General features: G+C 40.4%; 1 protein-coding gene across 2 annotated transcripts in view; it reads left to right on the top strand.

Moving 5' to 3' along the window:
- CDH12 (cadherin 12) overlaps nucleotides 1-15,584 on the top strand; it is a 976,881-nt gene that overhangs the window by 688,649 nt on the left and 272,648 nt on the right. The gene's annotated exons all lie outside the window — the stretch shown is intronic.

The following is a 15,584-nucleotide window of genomic DNA, read 5'->3' as shown; positions in this document are numbered from 1 at the left end:
TCTGAAAATGTAGTAGAGAAGGAAAACAAGAATATGTTCTAGCAAAAATATTGTGCACTGAAAATGAAGGAGGGGAATGGATGACATGATTGAAATGGTCCCTTTCTCATCAATGTTTGTTTTATGTTTTTACATGACATTATTAAGTTGATTTGTACTGCATTATTTCATTAAAAAAATCAGGCTTCCTTGGACAGTTCAAGCCAGCACTACTGACTGACCTTTCAGATTTTGCTTGGTATTTGAGTACACTAGACTCAAACTTCAATAAAATGATGGAAAGGAGTTTCACTGTTCTCTTCACCCAGTTCCTTACAGTTAGCTTTTTACATCTTTCTGAGTGTTACCTGCCCTTCTGGTACTTTCAGGGCATGGACAACTTAACTCTTCTCTAAAAGAAACCAGAGAAATGAGGGTTTCTTATTCCAGAATTTTACAGGATATCTTTGAGTGTCCCTGCTCCAGGGTGTTGTAGATAGCTTAAATAAGGGTGCAGACAGAAGTGACAACTTTTGTCTAAGCTGGTCACAGAAAGCAGGCTATAGCCATGACCAAACACAAGTGCATAGCTGCAGACTGCTTCAAAATGTCGGGGCCGAGGGGCTGTGGCCAGCAGCCCGGGCACGTGGGCCGGGGAAAAGGTCAGCACGGCGAACTAGAATTAGGCACTGACACGTAGAAGTTGATTAAAGATCGTTTTATTTACACCGTAGGTGGTCATGGTGCAGGCAGGAAAAACTTTCTTGAGTTGCAGTTACAAAAAGACACACGTGGAGTTTGCTAGACTCCACAAAACAAACACGAACAGAGCTCTGGATACACACTCACGGAGTTTGCTAGGCTCCATGGAATGACCGAAATGAGAGTCCGAAAGGTGACTCTCGACAAGCGCGCAGGGTAGGGTACGTCGAGGGATTGTGCGGCGACGGGGAGAGAGTCTTGGTAGCTGATCAAACCACCGGTCAGCTCCGAGACACGCGCAGAGTTTGTTAGGCTCTACCACATGGCTCGGAGTTCTCCACGAGATGGATGCGGAATCCCCCTAAATGAGGTCCTCCCCGGAGATCTCCGACTTGGGTGGAAACTGCTCAAGCCTCTTATACGGCTAGCGAGCCAATTGCTAGCCGCCATGTAGGAATAATTTAGAAACAGCCAATAATGGGGTACGAATTTGCACGCGAGCGGCGGGAACTGCTTTCCACCGGGGTTTTTCTCTCTGCAGCTGAGAATTGCACCGTGCAAAGAAAGCTCCACGTGGCGGGAAATAATTCTGCAGTGCCGAAGCACACACAAAATCATTGGGTCATGACACAAAAATGTCCTATTGGGTGAAAATCTGAGCCCTCATTGCATGAGGGGTCAGATGAAGATGTTTCAAAACAAAGTGTCTTCTGTAACTTCTGTCTGTGCTGTCTCCCAATCTCAAGCTGTTTTCAGAATGAAAGTGGGTAAAAGGGAGCATAGGGATTTCGACCTGGGGTTTATCAGATCCTGCTGGAGAGTGATTGGAGCCCCGCCCCCCCAAATGGGCGGTGGCTCCAATTCGCCCACTCCACCCTTCAGCACTGCCTGAGGAACCCCTAGGATGAGCTTCCTCTTCTCCCTTTCCCCCTTCCATTCTGAAACAGGGACAGGCTGGGAAAGAGGAGAGGCCATTGCTAGGGAAAACTGCCTGCAGGCTCCCAGCCAGCAGCTAAATTCCCCTTCCCACTGGAACCAACAGTGAACTTCTGTTTGTCTGAGGGATCATTGTAACTCCATTCCCCTACTTCATTTTCAGTGCAAAATATTTTTTGCTAGAACATATTCTTGTTTTCCTGTTCTGATATTGGGGGGGGGGGGGGGGAAGCGGAGGGGGATATACCTAAGATCTGTTTTATGAAAGGGGTTAGTATTGGGAAGAATGGTCCAGATTGGATCAGCCCACTCTTCCTTAGTGGTTTTCCCAGTTCTCTTGAAATTTAGATCTGATTTAGACTTTTTAATGTGAAAGATTTGCATAGACATTCTGTAAACCATTCCATTACTCTGTACAGTTGAAGGAGCAAAGTTTCAGGAGAATTTATGCTGCATAGTATTTATTTTGCTTATATACTTGTATTGGTGTTTCAAATATCTAAAGGTGTTTGGATACCACAAAGCACTTTAGAATCATCAGAGAGTGAGTGAGCTTTGTGAATCAAAATTAGAACCTGTTCTTTCTTTGATCAGCATATAGAAATCCCATTAATGATAATTCTGTATTACTCAGTAACTGAATAGTTCAACTTGCAAATGATTAATGCTACATTTCAAAATACAGCTTGTAGAAAAGACAAAAGAAAAATGTTCACTAAATTATCTAGTCTCTTTAAAACAAAAGCAGAGATACAGGATGATTATACATTACAGTAAAGTAATGACAGGCTATATTCAATAACTTTTCACAGTGCTATTAAGCCTTAATTGTTATAAGCAGAGGTATTTCAGAAGAAAATCACCCACTCCTGCTAGGTGGGAGAAGAGTTCAGGAGTGCATCTATATGACCCAGAAATCATATGGTTATCTAAAAAGCATAAACTCCCCATAAAGGTGATACACAACTATGAACAGCAAAAAGCACAAACATAAATCTGTGCATAATTTATGGCACTTCCAGTTTAAGATACATCTTGAACATCGTGATGAACCCTGTAAGTACAAACCAAACTGTACATCATTTAGGAAGGTACACCTGCCCAAACCTTAGCCTCTTTAGTGCTGTGTTGTTTTGCAGCTTTGCTATTATGGAATTAGATGTTTTTACTTAAAGATGATGTTGTTTTGGTGGATATAGGTGTTTCAAATGAACATGCCTCATACGTGCCAGAACACAATATGCAGTTTACTTTCTGTACCTGGGAAGTCTTGCTGCATGAAATCAGTTAATATGAGCAATAGTATTATTTCATTAATTCTGTCTTAGCTGTATAATTCAATAAATACTCCTCCAGACCATGTAGGTACATCTGAATGCTATGCACTATGGCTCAAATATTATCCTCCTAAGATTAAATACCATTTTTAAAACAATATTTCTTCCTAAACACAAATTTCTCTTACTTTGTACTAAAAACAAATAAGGAAGGTCTGTCAAGCAGTTTAAGTACACTACTGAGATTCAGCACATCTGGGTCTCTCGCGAGTCTGTCCTTGGGCTGGCAAAGTTACATAATCTTTTTCTGCCTCTGTTTTTACAGTTTATAAAATGGAGCTATTGAGTATCATGTCCTAGGTAAATTATGTTTTATCTATGAGGTTTGTAAGTTGAAAACCATTTATAAATGTGAATGTATGGGTGGACATATGCATTAACTATTAATGTTGTTATGACCTTTAAATTAGGTCAGTTTAGTTCAGTATAATATGGTATTTCTTGGAAGGATTTATAGCAGTACATTTAATACTTTTATATTTTCAAACAGCCTTTTGAATCATTGCTTCTATTTGAAACACTGCACCATAATGCCTGTCAAACTACTTTGTAAATAACTATAATAATTTATCACAATCTTTTCATATCCTTGGTATCTTTAAATTGTATTTTAGTCATGTAACTGCTCTTTTCCAAGAAGAAGGAGAGGACAAGGTGTTGTAGTTGGAGTTGAATAATAGTACCATTTTATTAACTGCTGTTCGACCCTGATATCATTTTGTTTCAGGAATTGGCCAGTACCTTGATGCAACAGGGAACAGCAACAGGGAACCTATTAACATCCTGGCTGTAGAGCTTACATACAGTTTTGGCTGATGCTCAGAATTTGCCTCAGACAGTTAGGACAAAAATAGCGATGGAGAATTAGCTGTCTATTTTGATCTTACCTTTTTTTTTAGTTTCTATCATGCTTGAGTACAAGATGACCTTTACTTTTGATGACCATCAAGGAGATGCAAATGCATGGAAATATACATTAGAAATTAAAAAGGAAGCTGCAACCTGACAGTTGTGCTAAAAATAACTGAATAAAATATGAATCCAGAATTGCTTGGGTACATTTTGGTTGTTAAAATGAGTTCTTTTCCTTTTATTTTTACTCAGCCCATAAAATGCCTGAACATTTTTTCTCTGTAACATACCTGTCAATCTTAATTCAGGTATAATGGGCATATCTGCGTGTCACCATACAGCACCATGCTTTAATTCTTCCATTAGTACCTTTTCGAAGAATTAAAGCATGGTGAAGTATGGGTGGTTACCTGTGCACTGAACTCTCCATTTGATTTTGCCACCAGTGGTGCACTATACTCAGGGAGTGTGCCACTAGGTCGACATAGCTGGCAATGATGTGTAGACCCATGTGATTGCTACATCACCATTGCATACCATACAGCAATGTGTAGCTGTGCTTAATGGGATTAGGATCGTGAAATTATTTTTCTGCTGTTCTTTGGGTAGAGATTTAAGAAAAAAAGTGTTTATGGATGTACTTTAATCCTTCACCTTCTGTTTCTATTTCTGCTGGCTGTCACTTGGCTTTATCTTCTTTGCAACAAGGGCACATCGTTAGCTAATATTCATCTTATTTTCCACTGTAACCCTGAGGTCCTTTTCTGCAGAATTGCTACTTAGGCAATCAGCCCCCAGTTTATAGTGGTGCATGACCTAAGTACAAGACTTTGCACTTGCCCTTATTGAACCTCATGAGATTTCTTTTGGTCTAATCCCCCAATTTGTTAACATCTCTTTGAATCCTAGTCCTACCCTCCATGCATCTACAAGTCCTTCTAGCTTGGTGTTATCTGTAGACTTGCTCAGGGTGCACTCCATCACATCTTCAGATCATTGATGAAGATATTAAACAAAACTGACCTTTGGGGCACTTCACTTGATACCAGATGCCAACCAGAGATTGAGCCATTGGCTACTACTCTTTGAGCCTGAGGATCCAGCCAGTTTTCTATCCACCTCACAGTTCATTTATTCAACCTGTACTTCATTAGCGTGCTTCCAAGAATGCTGTAGGAGACTGTATCAAAAGCAGTGCTAAAGTCAAGGTATGTCACATCTACTGGTCTCTCCACATCCACAGAGCTAGTCATCTCATCATAGAAGGCAATCAGGTTGGTCAGGCATGACTTGCCCTTGGTGAATCCATTCTGATTGTTCCTATCATGGGTGCCCATATAGATGAGAAGCATGGAGTAGTAGTTAGAGGGCTGGATTAATCCCATCAGGCTCTGGGGAAGCAGCGGACCTCCTGAGAAAACAGTTTAGACTGGAAGATGCATGCCTTTGTCCCTCACAGAAGGGAGTCACTAACAACTATCACCCATCACTTCCTCTTAATGGCAGTAGTCTTGAACCTCCCAGCCTTGGAGATTCATGGCCTAGCTTCCATCAATGCAATGTATTCCTTCCCCTCTGTTGCTAGGGCTCCATATCTATTCTCCAGGCAAACCGCTGCAGGTGGAGATGAAAACTTCTGCTTGCTGTCAGAGGTCACAAGCTTCCAGCTTCTACCTTCCTGGGAGTCCATGCCTGCTTCCTTCTTGAGCACTGCCTCTGGCAGTCCTTCCTCTGCTGTCCTAGAAGTCTCTTCTAGCATCAAATTGATGAAGTCCTCATGGTGGAGGATGCTTCAGGGCCTTGCCACCTCCTCCTGTGGGTCTCTTGCCTTCTACCTGAGGGACACCACCAGGAAGCACTGCTTATATCGCAGGCCTTCTCCCTCCTGGCTGTCACTGGAAAGAACCTACAAGCCACAGTCTCTGTAGTATCAAGCCAGGATCTGGATGGAAGCCTCAATGGTAAGTGGTCCTTCCTGGACAAACATCTCACAAGTGCAAACAGGAAGAGATGGAAGTGGCAATGGCTTTTGCATTGTGACATCCTCCAGCCATTTATCTGAGTTTCTTAATCCACCACCCTCCTCTTCCTACCCCTCTTTCCAAGCAAACTGCCCTGGAAGCTGGCCTTTTTCCTCCTTGGTACATAAAAGTTCCCTTTTTCCTGTTAACCTGCTTCCTCTCACCAAGCTTACAATGAAGGAAGGTAAGAGAGAGTTCCCAGACAAACTCCCTAGAGAATTCCCCCTCACTTGGGACTCTTGTTAAGCAAGGGGTTTATGCATTAGTCTAACTGCTGAGTTTTAGCTACTTACATAGGTTACCTACACTAGGTTACCTACTCTTAATTTAAAAAAAAACCAAACTTATGTTAAAGGCTCCCATTAACAGAGGGGGCATCAAACTGACCTGTAAGCTGCCCTGTTTGCTGCCTCTGTTCACTCACTCCCTGGTCACTTGGGGAGTCTTTTTTTATACCCTCATGGGCCTGGACTGGCTCTTCCTGTTAAGGCTTTTGTCAGACACAGGCAGCAATCACCGAGCAGTCACTCAGCTAACAGCACTTGTGGCTGCTCAGAGCACATTAATAACTCACAGCACATCAAACAAGCACCCAACAAGCCAAATGCACAGATGGCCCTGGATCACTTAACTTCCTGGAGCAGGATCTGATGCTTGGTACCTGGTCCTGCCTCCTCTTCCCCTTCTTCCTTTTGCTCCCAGGGACCTGATTGCAAACTGCCCTGTTTGCTGCCCCTGTTCTCTTGCTCCTTTCACAGATCTTAGTTTGTGTTCCCATAGAATGTTTATAGGAAAACCATGCAGAAACCCAAGCATCTATACAGGAGCACTCATGAAGGTCAATTAGGTTAATGACAATATTGAACTTCATGCTAGATTTGACAGCAAGTTTTGCTGAAGTCATAATCCTTTTAGGTGAGACATTATCTTGAAGATAATTTGGTTGATCTATTAATTTTGTGCTGACATAAATTTGATGTAATTTTTTTCATTTGGTAGGTATTGTGTTCTTGTCTAGCATGATGGAGCCCTAGTAATGATTTTGGGGGATGCTTGATGCCCTAGTTCAGTTGGGCTGTTTTATAAGGGTTTGATTTATACTGGAACTATTTATTGGATGCTGCTATCTTTTGCTCAGGGATCCAAGCTTCTGGGTTGTTCTGTTTTGTTTTGTTTTTGGGGGGGAGGGTCTAAATGAATGTCTTAGGCCCTGTAGTCACAGCATTCACAGGTGTTATTTGTAAAATGTTTTCATTGTTTAAAAAAAAACAATGAACTGTTTATGCAAATATCTTCACAAATCTTTTCCTTCCCACTTTTTTACTTATCATTTCTAACACTTCAAAGGGACTTGATTCGCTCTCATTGAAAACTTTTGTTTCACTGTGTTCTTCACTTGCATTACTCCTGATACATATTGAATTATATGAGATCAGGTTAGAACTGGGAAATGAGGCTCTCATGTGACTGTCTGTATCTGTCTCCATTTTCTCTTCTGTCAATACCTTGGTATTACTCTGCATACCACCAAAGGGAAATGTAATTAATTAGAGCCTACCATTGTTATGGCATTGCCTATAGTATATGCCATTTTTCTTCCAAACTATAGTGTGTAAAAACATAAGCTATATGTATTAAAATTAAATATAGCCAGATTTTATATCATTACACTGGTATTAATCTGGAGTAGTGATACCGTAATCAATTGAATTTGCCTGGATGTATCTCTAATTGAGGTCAGAATCTGTCCCTTCAAGGAAAAAAAAATAGGCCTGTTCATCTTCTAAAGCAGGAGTCAGCAATGTTTTCTATGGGAGATAGAAGGCAGTATGGAATGAACCAGATAGGACTGCTTCTCCCTGCTGTCCAGCTTCACTGAGCCCGTGCTGCCCAACTGTGGCAAGGTAAAGGGATAGCTTTGCCATTGCCAGGAGCCAGCTGCCTAAATGTGCCATCGTGCAGGGAGAGCCCCCTGCTTCTGAATGCTGCCAAAGGCACAACTTGGTGGGCCAAATTCAGCCCATAGGCTGCTGGTTGCTGATCCCTGTTCTAAAGCAGAGAGCTCATGATTTTGTGGATACAGATTTGCTAAATCCTCAAAGTTAGGTGCTATATCTGTAAAGAAGATTTAAAGAAATAGACTTGTGTTTTATGTTCAAGGCACCACAAATTTAGTGGCATTGTGCATGTACAAGTTTCAGGGAAAAGAGTTGACATGGAGAGCTATTGATACAAATACTTAGGATATCTGACTGAAGAGAAAAGGATGCTATGAAAATGATCCGAGTAAGGACAGAGACATTTTCTATCATGCTGTCCCATACCCCCACGCTCATGTAGAGATCAAAGTTGCATCCACCTATCTCCCTGAGAGGCTTCTATTTCAAACAATATCACAACCTACCTAGTTTCTCAAAGTGGCATTCAGAGATATTTTCCCCCTCCTAAGGAATATTTAATGATGGAAGGGAAGTGTGTGGCTCTTGTGAGTGATTTCTGCTCAGCCAAGCTAATTCCATTATCCATTAGTCATGTTTACAGCAGGGTAACAGCTAATAACTCATGTGGAACTCTGTAACCATTTTTAATCTTACTCTTCATCCAAGCTGATGCTCAAGGAGCCTTGCTTTCTCCAGTTATTAAAGATGATGAGCAAGTATCCTGTCAGCCTTCAGTTTGTAGAATCTGAAAGAGGCACAAGGTCAGGCTTTTCAAACCAGCTATGTGGACTGACATATGATAATTACAGATACCCCTCTTCTAAACTGATTATCAAACCCTAAGAGCCTCAAAAGATATTAATGCTGTACTTGTTCCTTCATGTGGTGCACACTAACTTAATTTTCCTTTCTGAGTAAGACTGGGTGAGTGGGGGATGTAAATGATGAAAGCCTTCAGGTCAGAAGAAGGCCGTTTATATCTGAGCAAATGTATTTGTAGGAAGCTGATTGTATAAAAGATTTTTGAATCCCAGCAGAGATAGAGAACCAAAAGGATACCCTCAGAATGAAGTGTTCCATGACATATTGTGAAAATATCACTTCTTAATACATGTCTGACTGACTTGCTTAACTGAATGGCAAGAGGAATACAAAGCAGTATTTTATATATAAAACTGTAGATCTAATATGGTAAAATGGGTATTTAAGACATCTGTATATATGGCTAGGTATAAAAATGAAGATAATATAAAATATTTATACAAATTAAACTATGTCAAGCCACAAATATTAGCCAAGTTGTGGGAAAAACCTTCTATAAACCCTTATTTCTTTTTATATGAGATCAAATCTTGGGCATACTCTGCATTAATTGCCCAGATAATACATTTCAGCACTCAATAATTGTAGGATAAGAACCCTAAGGAGAAATTTGTCTTGTAATCTTAATAACATTAAACCCTAGAAACATATTCATTTTGTGATTCTTAGTAAAATAATCATGATTTAGTCATGCAAGCACCCAAAGTAAAGATGAGCTTCAGACACGCTTTTGCGTCACTTTAATGGTCTCTATACAGAAGGTTAGGATAAGAATGGTTCCTTCTGGCCTTGATATCAGTGAATATTAATAACAACAATAATTGGTCCCCAATTTACAGAGAAGTGAAAGAGGAAAAGAAAGGAAATTGAAAATCTTGGCTGAATTGTAAGGGGAAAAATCCTTAATAATGAGGACTGTTAGTTTGTGAATTAGTCCCTCAAGGGAAGTGGCAGATGATACACTGCTTGAGATTTTTAAATCTGACAGGACAAAGTACTAGTACTTTAGGGAACACTCCTTGAAGATAAAGGATTCATGTAATGGCCTTAAGACCTCTTCAAAATCTAATTTCTCTTGGATATATAGCTAAAAAAAATAAACAAAATCCTTCTGTTCCATTTTCTCAATTTGTGTTGTAAAGGAAAAAAATAAGATCATATTTTCCCTGCAAGTCTATCATCTCACAGACCATGGTGAAAACTGGAAGGCTGGGGGTTTGTAGGTGTGTTGGGTTTGTTTGGTTTTTAATCCCCATTGGATTTGAACTAAGTGAACTACTGAAGTAGTTTTGATATGAAGCAAGGACTTTATTCATTAGTCTTCAAAGTTGTTGGTGAGTAGCCATGGGAATGTGAAAGTGGTATTTTAGCTTCAAAAGTATTGTGAATGACTGCAGAATTAATTAAAATAGAATAAAAGAATGTGGAGTCAGATTCTGACCTCAGGTGTAGCTATATAAAATCTAGAATAACATCACTGATTGCATTTTAGTCACCCCAGAATATCATAGGTCAAAACTATCATCAGAAACTGAGCTTATAATATTTTCAGTCCATTTTAATTCATTTAGTCACTCATTAGCCCCTAATTGATTTAATGGGGAAAATAGTACTTTACGATGATGATATTTCTAGTTCTCATAGCAGAAAACAAAACCAAAGGAGGAAGCAAAAGGGATAAAGTCTGTTTACATTTTTCAGAATGACAGAAACTAAATCCTGTTCAGGTTTTAATTATATATATTTAATGTGTGTCATTAAACCCTGAACAGGATTTGGTTTCTGTCATTCTGAAAAATGTAAACAGACTTTATCCTTTTTGCTTCTTCCTTTGTTTTTATATATAAAACTATATATATGTAAAACTTAACATAACTTTTAGAATAACATCAATTTTAAATTAATATGTATTTTATTAATCTCTTTTCAGTGACTAGTGAAATGACCCCTCTTCAACATTCAACAGGGATTTTAGCTTTTTCCTTTCTTTTGACTGACCTGGGAGAGCCTATAAAACAGGACTGCCAAGTTTTTGAATTTCAGTGATTTCTAGTTACACAGGAGATGCCACAAAGTCTATAGAACAATTTTTGATTGACTTTAGTGGACACGGACTCTCTCATACCCAACATTTGTCCTGTTACTATATGTAATAGATACATAAGTAGAGAGCAGGATAATTCAGAACTGAAATGATGGATCTTTTAAGGTCATTGGTTGGCTTCTTTTATCTCAACACGTGCAACTGTGCAAGCTTGCCAAGAACAGTACTGCATCTGCGGTGAGCAACATGCAACACACGGGGGGCTCTGGCTGGCAGCACTGAGGAGATGCAGGGGTGTGGGTGTTTTGCGAACCACATGCTGGTTAATAACATGAAAGGATTCTGTGTGTGTAAACTTAAACTGCTTCTTAATGAAAAGAATCATTTTTACACAAATGCTGCAGCTGCAGGTAGCAATCAAACCATACACCTACAAACTAATATCCCAGTGCTTCTTTCCAACGACTCCCTCCTGCATCCTATTGTTTTTCCACTCCAGTTCAATAAAAGTTGCTACTTTCTTTTATTTTTCACAGCTTTTATTATTTCCTTTGGGCAAGCATGTGCTGATTTTTTCTGAGGTCAGGGGCTACTAGTCCATAGCTCACCCTCCAGCACAGTTTGTTAGAACGCCTAGCCCTTTCCATGTGACGTTCAGTCTCTCACTTTTTGTTTGTGTAATTACTTTTGGCAGAGGACTGCTGCTGCCTCTGTGGTATTTGGCAATGTCCTTTTGAGCCTGTGTTATTCACATGCCTATCCTTCTGATGGCTGAGGATCTTTCTCTGTACTTTTGGTACTAGCTGTGGCAACTTTTTTGTTTAAATGTACTGGCTGCCTGCCACCGCACTGTTTTTTTAGTTTGTAGTTCAGAGTGTCTACAGTTTCCTTGTATGATTGTTTCCACTGTGTCTTGTACTTTGCTATTGCTTCAGGATGCTATTTGATGGTCAGATCCTGACTTACGCAACAGTACATAGGCTTCTCAAATCTTTGGCTCTTGCATGAGTTCAACAGGAAGCCATGTATTGAACTTTTTCTTTTATGCACGTATGTGTGTGTAACTGCTTCTGTTTCATAAAAAATAACTAATATCCATGGACAATTCATAACCTGTAGTGTTATGGCTGGCTCTGGAGTTGCACCATTTGATAGGATTTTAAGTTTGCAACTTATATCAACATTCTCCTGTGAGGGCTGTGTCTCTACTCAGACTACATCTCCCATAACATACCATGACCATGGATTTTGTATTTTCTAAATTTTATCAAAATGATGCTGTCAAGGGGGGAAAAAAAACCCTTCAAAACAACGTTTTATGATGGAAACATGTTTTATTCATCATTTTGAATCAGCTCTGGTTCTCAATATGCCCTTAAAATAGCAGATCAGATGAAAAGTGCAAAGGAAGATAATAGAGCTCTCTACTTCTCGGTATTTTCTGTATCTTATCTCACCTGAGTATTACATAACAGAGGACTCCTGTGCCTGCTGTGGCAATATGTCCATGTTTCATTTTTTCCTATATCTCATTGCATACCCATTCTCTGGAAATTAAAAGGAAAGCAGCTTGTTTTTTTTAATAAATTTGAGGAGACTCAGGAGAAAAGAGGTTTGTGCTACCTCAAAAATGTACAATAAATGTTCTATTATAGCATTTGTTATACAGAGAACTAATGAAGAGCTCCAATATCAGTAATTGCAAATGAAAATGGAAGTGTAATTATAGTTCTTTTGCACCAAACATAGGCTTCAGTGGCAGAATGGTTAAAGTGACTTGCTGTGACTCCTTAAGCATGACTTCGAGCCCTTGCCGAGACTCAGGCAAAAGGCAGTCCCTCATTGACACGGCTGTAAATTGGTACCTGGCTTCCTGACTGGATGTAGTGCTAAAAAAGTTAATCCTTTCTGTACCTGTGTCTGTATCATTTGGTGTTAGATACTGGCATGTCTTACCTGTAATGGCTGTTATGCTTAGGGCAGGCAAAGTATGTCCTGCGGGCTGGATCCAGCCTGCCAGGAAATGTCATCTGGCCTGCAGGTGCCCACCAACTAATTGTACCCCACCCAGTCTGCATGCCTCACTCCCACCCTTGTGGATGGAAGGGCCTGGCCCAGCTAGCATGAAGTTCTGGGAGTGGCTACTGCTGTAGCCACTGGGAGACCTGCTTAGCTTCCCCAGCATCCTGCTTGCTCTGGGCACCAGGTAAGGAAATGGTGGGGGTGGGAAGAGATGCAGATGGGTAGGAGTGTGGATCATGGGGCTGGAGACAGCATGGAGCCCACACTCAGGGTGGTGGAGAAAGTGCAATGCTTGGGTGAGCGGGGTGTGAGTGTGAGGGAGGGCAGGTGGATGTGGGTGTGAGGGAGGGTGGGGGGATGTGGAAACCCCCCACACTTCCCCCCATGGTGCACAGCCCCTGCTGGTGGCAGCTGCAGAAGCAGGCAGTGGGTGCTCGTGCCCCACACAGGCGGTGCTGCCTGTTGGCACATGGCTCCAGCCAGCGCTGCACATAGCAGCAAGAAACACAGCCTGGACAGCCCACCTCTATCACACGGGGCTCTGCACATTGCACTTGCAGCTCTGTGTCACCGAGGGAAGCCCCTTGTAATGGAGCTGGCTACAGTTGCTGCTCCCTGCCATGCAGGTCCCAGGACTCCGCTGGGAAGCAGGGTGGGAGGAAGAAGCAGGCTGGGCAGGGTACAAATTGGCAGGCTCCTGTGAGCCAGATGAAATCTGGCCTGCAGGCTGTATTTTGCTCACCTTTGTACTAGAGCATGCCTCCCTGCTTACCTGGAGTCAACAACTTGGGCCAAGACTAACCTAGCCACCTGTGAGGTGGGGGAGGGAGGTGGTTTGCGGGGGTAGTAGAAAGCATCCTGAGATGCTGGGGGACTGTGAGTTAACTTGAATCTGGAGGGGATCTGGGACAGAATTTCAACAAACTATTTTAACCTAAATCAGTTAAGTCTAGTACTACATCCATCCAGGTTCATCAGATGCCAGTTCTGGCCAGTTTGAAAGTGGTTTATGTGCATTGAACTTCTGTTGTGTTACAGATTTGAACTGGTTTCCAGTCACTTATATAAATTTATGTGTAATTTCTGTCCCTAGCCCTGGTGAGTACTGATATTTTGTATGTACATTGTACCTCTCACTACAGTAGTATATCCAAATGATCCTCCCTAGAAACATAAGGAATGCTGAAAAGAAACAGGAAAACCCCATATGAAAATGTGAGGTATTTGGAAGTTATGAGGAAAAAAAATAGTTACTTGCAAAATAAAAAAGGAAACAAAGGGAAAAAAAATGAAACTAAACCAAAAGACCAATGAAATGCATACTACACTGAACAAACGCGCTGTTCTAAACAATATACAGTCACCTGAGTTATAGGATATAAAGAAATATGGCTGAGTTTTCGAAAGGAAATAAATTATACCTGAGTCAGTAAGGTAAAGAAAAGCCTCATGTATGTGGAGAAGGTGGAAAATGTGTGTCCTGAAGGGGAAGACTATTGTATTGTGTTATTACATATGATACTTTTATGTACTGTGTAGTGACTGGTTGTCAAACCATCACAATATTCAGTGTAGGAAATGTGATAAGTAGTTTTGGGTTTCAAACTACAGGGAGTCATTCAGATTCCGCAGAGCTGGCTTACAAATTTATTTTTTGCAGATCCCATTTGACCATAGTGCATGAGAAATCTTGCAGTCATGCTTATTAACTTTCACTGAGTCACCTGATGATGATGTTATGTTTTGCACAGCATAAGATAATGCCATACAACACTAAGTGGAAATAAGCCAATGAACAGATCTTTATGTTGTCTTATCTTCTCCTAGGACATAGAAATGTAATCTAACCTGGAGGGAAATGTTAATTCATCAAAGCAAGGATGTTTTAGTTCTTGGTAGCATATATCAGTGCCTACTTTTGCTAGCTCTATTTTCAACTTTGATATTACCCTTTTTTGCTAATTGTAGCCAAAAAAATCATTTCTGGACAAGAACAGTAGCTCATCCCCTCAGCTAACATTGGACATCAATCCCACTAAAGGACTAATTCTATTTAGCCTTGCAACTGTGACTAATAAGTGTAAAGGTTCATTGAAAACAGTAATGCGCTTTACCTCATGCATCAATTTTCAGTACTTCTGAAACTAAGTGTAATGAACATCAGGTCTCAACCTATTGCTTTAATAAAATGTCAGAGTCAGAACCGCATATTATATGCATTGGTCTACATGTACTAAGTAATGACATCAGGTTATTATTTCAGACACTTGTAGATTAAAATAATGCTTTGCCATATGGGGCACTAGTAGCAAACCAGGAACAGGGGAAATGACTAAAATTCCACTTAGACACCCGATTTAAAATTGTTTCGGTTCTTATAATGAATAATGATGGATTTTATGCCAATGTACAAAGATACATTAATAGAAAATGTTCACAAATTGTGGTATGTTGCTCAATAATTTTTGTGTTTCACAAAAGTAGAACTTATGCCAACATTTCTAAAAAACAAAACAAAACAAAAAAACCCACAGTATTTCTATTTGAGTTGTGTTTATGTTATTTATTATTTTAAAGTTTTAATGTAGTGCTGGTGTAAAACCCAGAGTGGGTGAACTACTACTTTCTCTCCAAATTATAGCTATTGTTATCTCTGCTTTGTCACTCAAGTGTCTCATTCCTGCTTGGGAGGCATTGCCTCTACAGTTCAAGTCCCCTAAACTGCAAATGCTGCACATAGAAGCTTAATTTCCCATGTGTGAGAACTCCCATTTCAGCAAAGATGTGATTTTTCAGACCTTGGTGTATGCTGACACTACCACCAAGGGGGACAGTTATGTTGCTGAAGTTATGATAGGGGTAGTTTCCCCTAAGAGCTTAACTGTGACTACTCTTTTTAAACCTACCTATTAGGCCAAACCATTATCTT

The sequence above is a fragment of the Alligator mississippiensis genome, chromosome 5 (genome assembly GCF_030867095.1).
Source record: "Alligator mississippiensis isolate rAllMis1 chromosome 5, rAllMis1, whole genome shotgun sequence".
In the NCBI taxonomy this organism is placed as follows: domain Eukaryota; kingdom Metazoa; phylum Chordata; order Crocodylia; family Alligatoridae; genus Alligator; species Alligator mississippiensis.
Note: the sequence above shows the minus strand (reverse complement) of the source record. Positions and strands in the feature narration are given on the sequence as shown.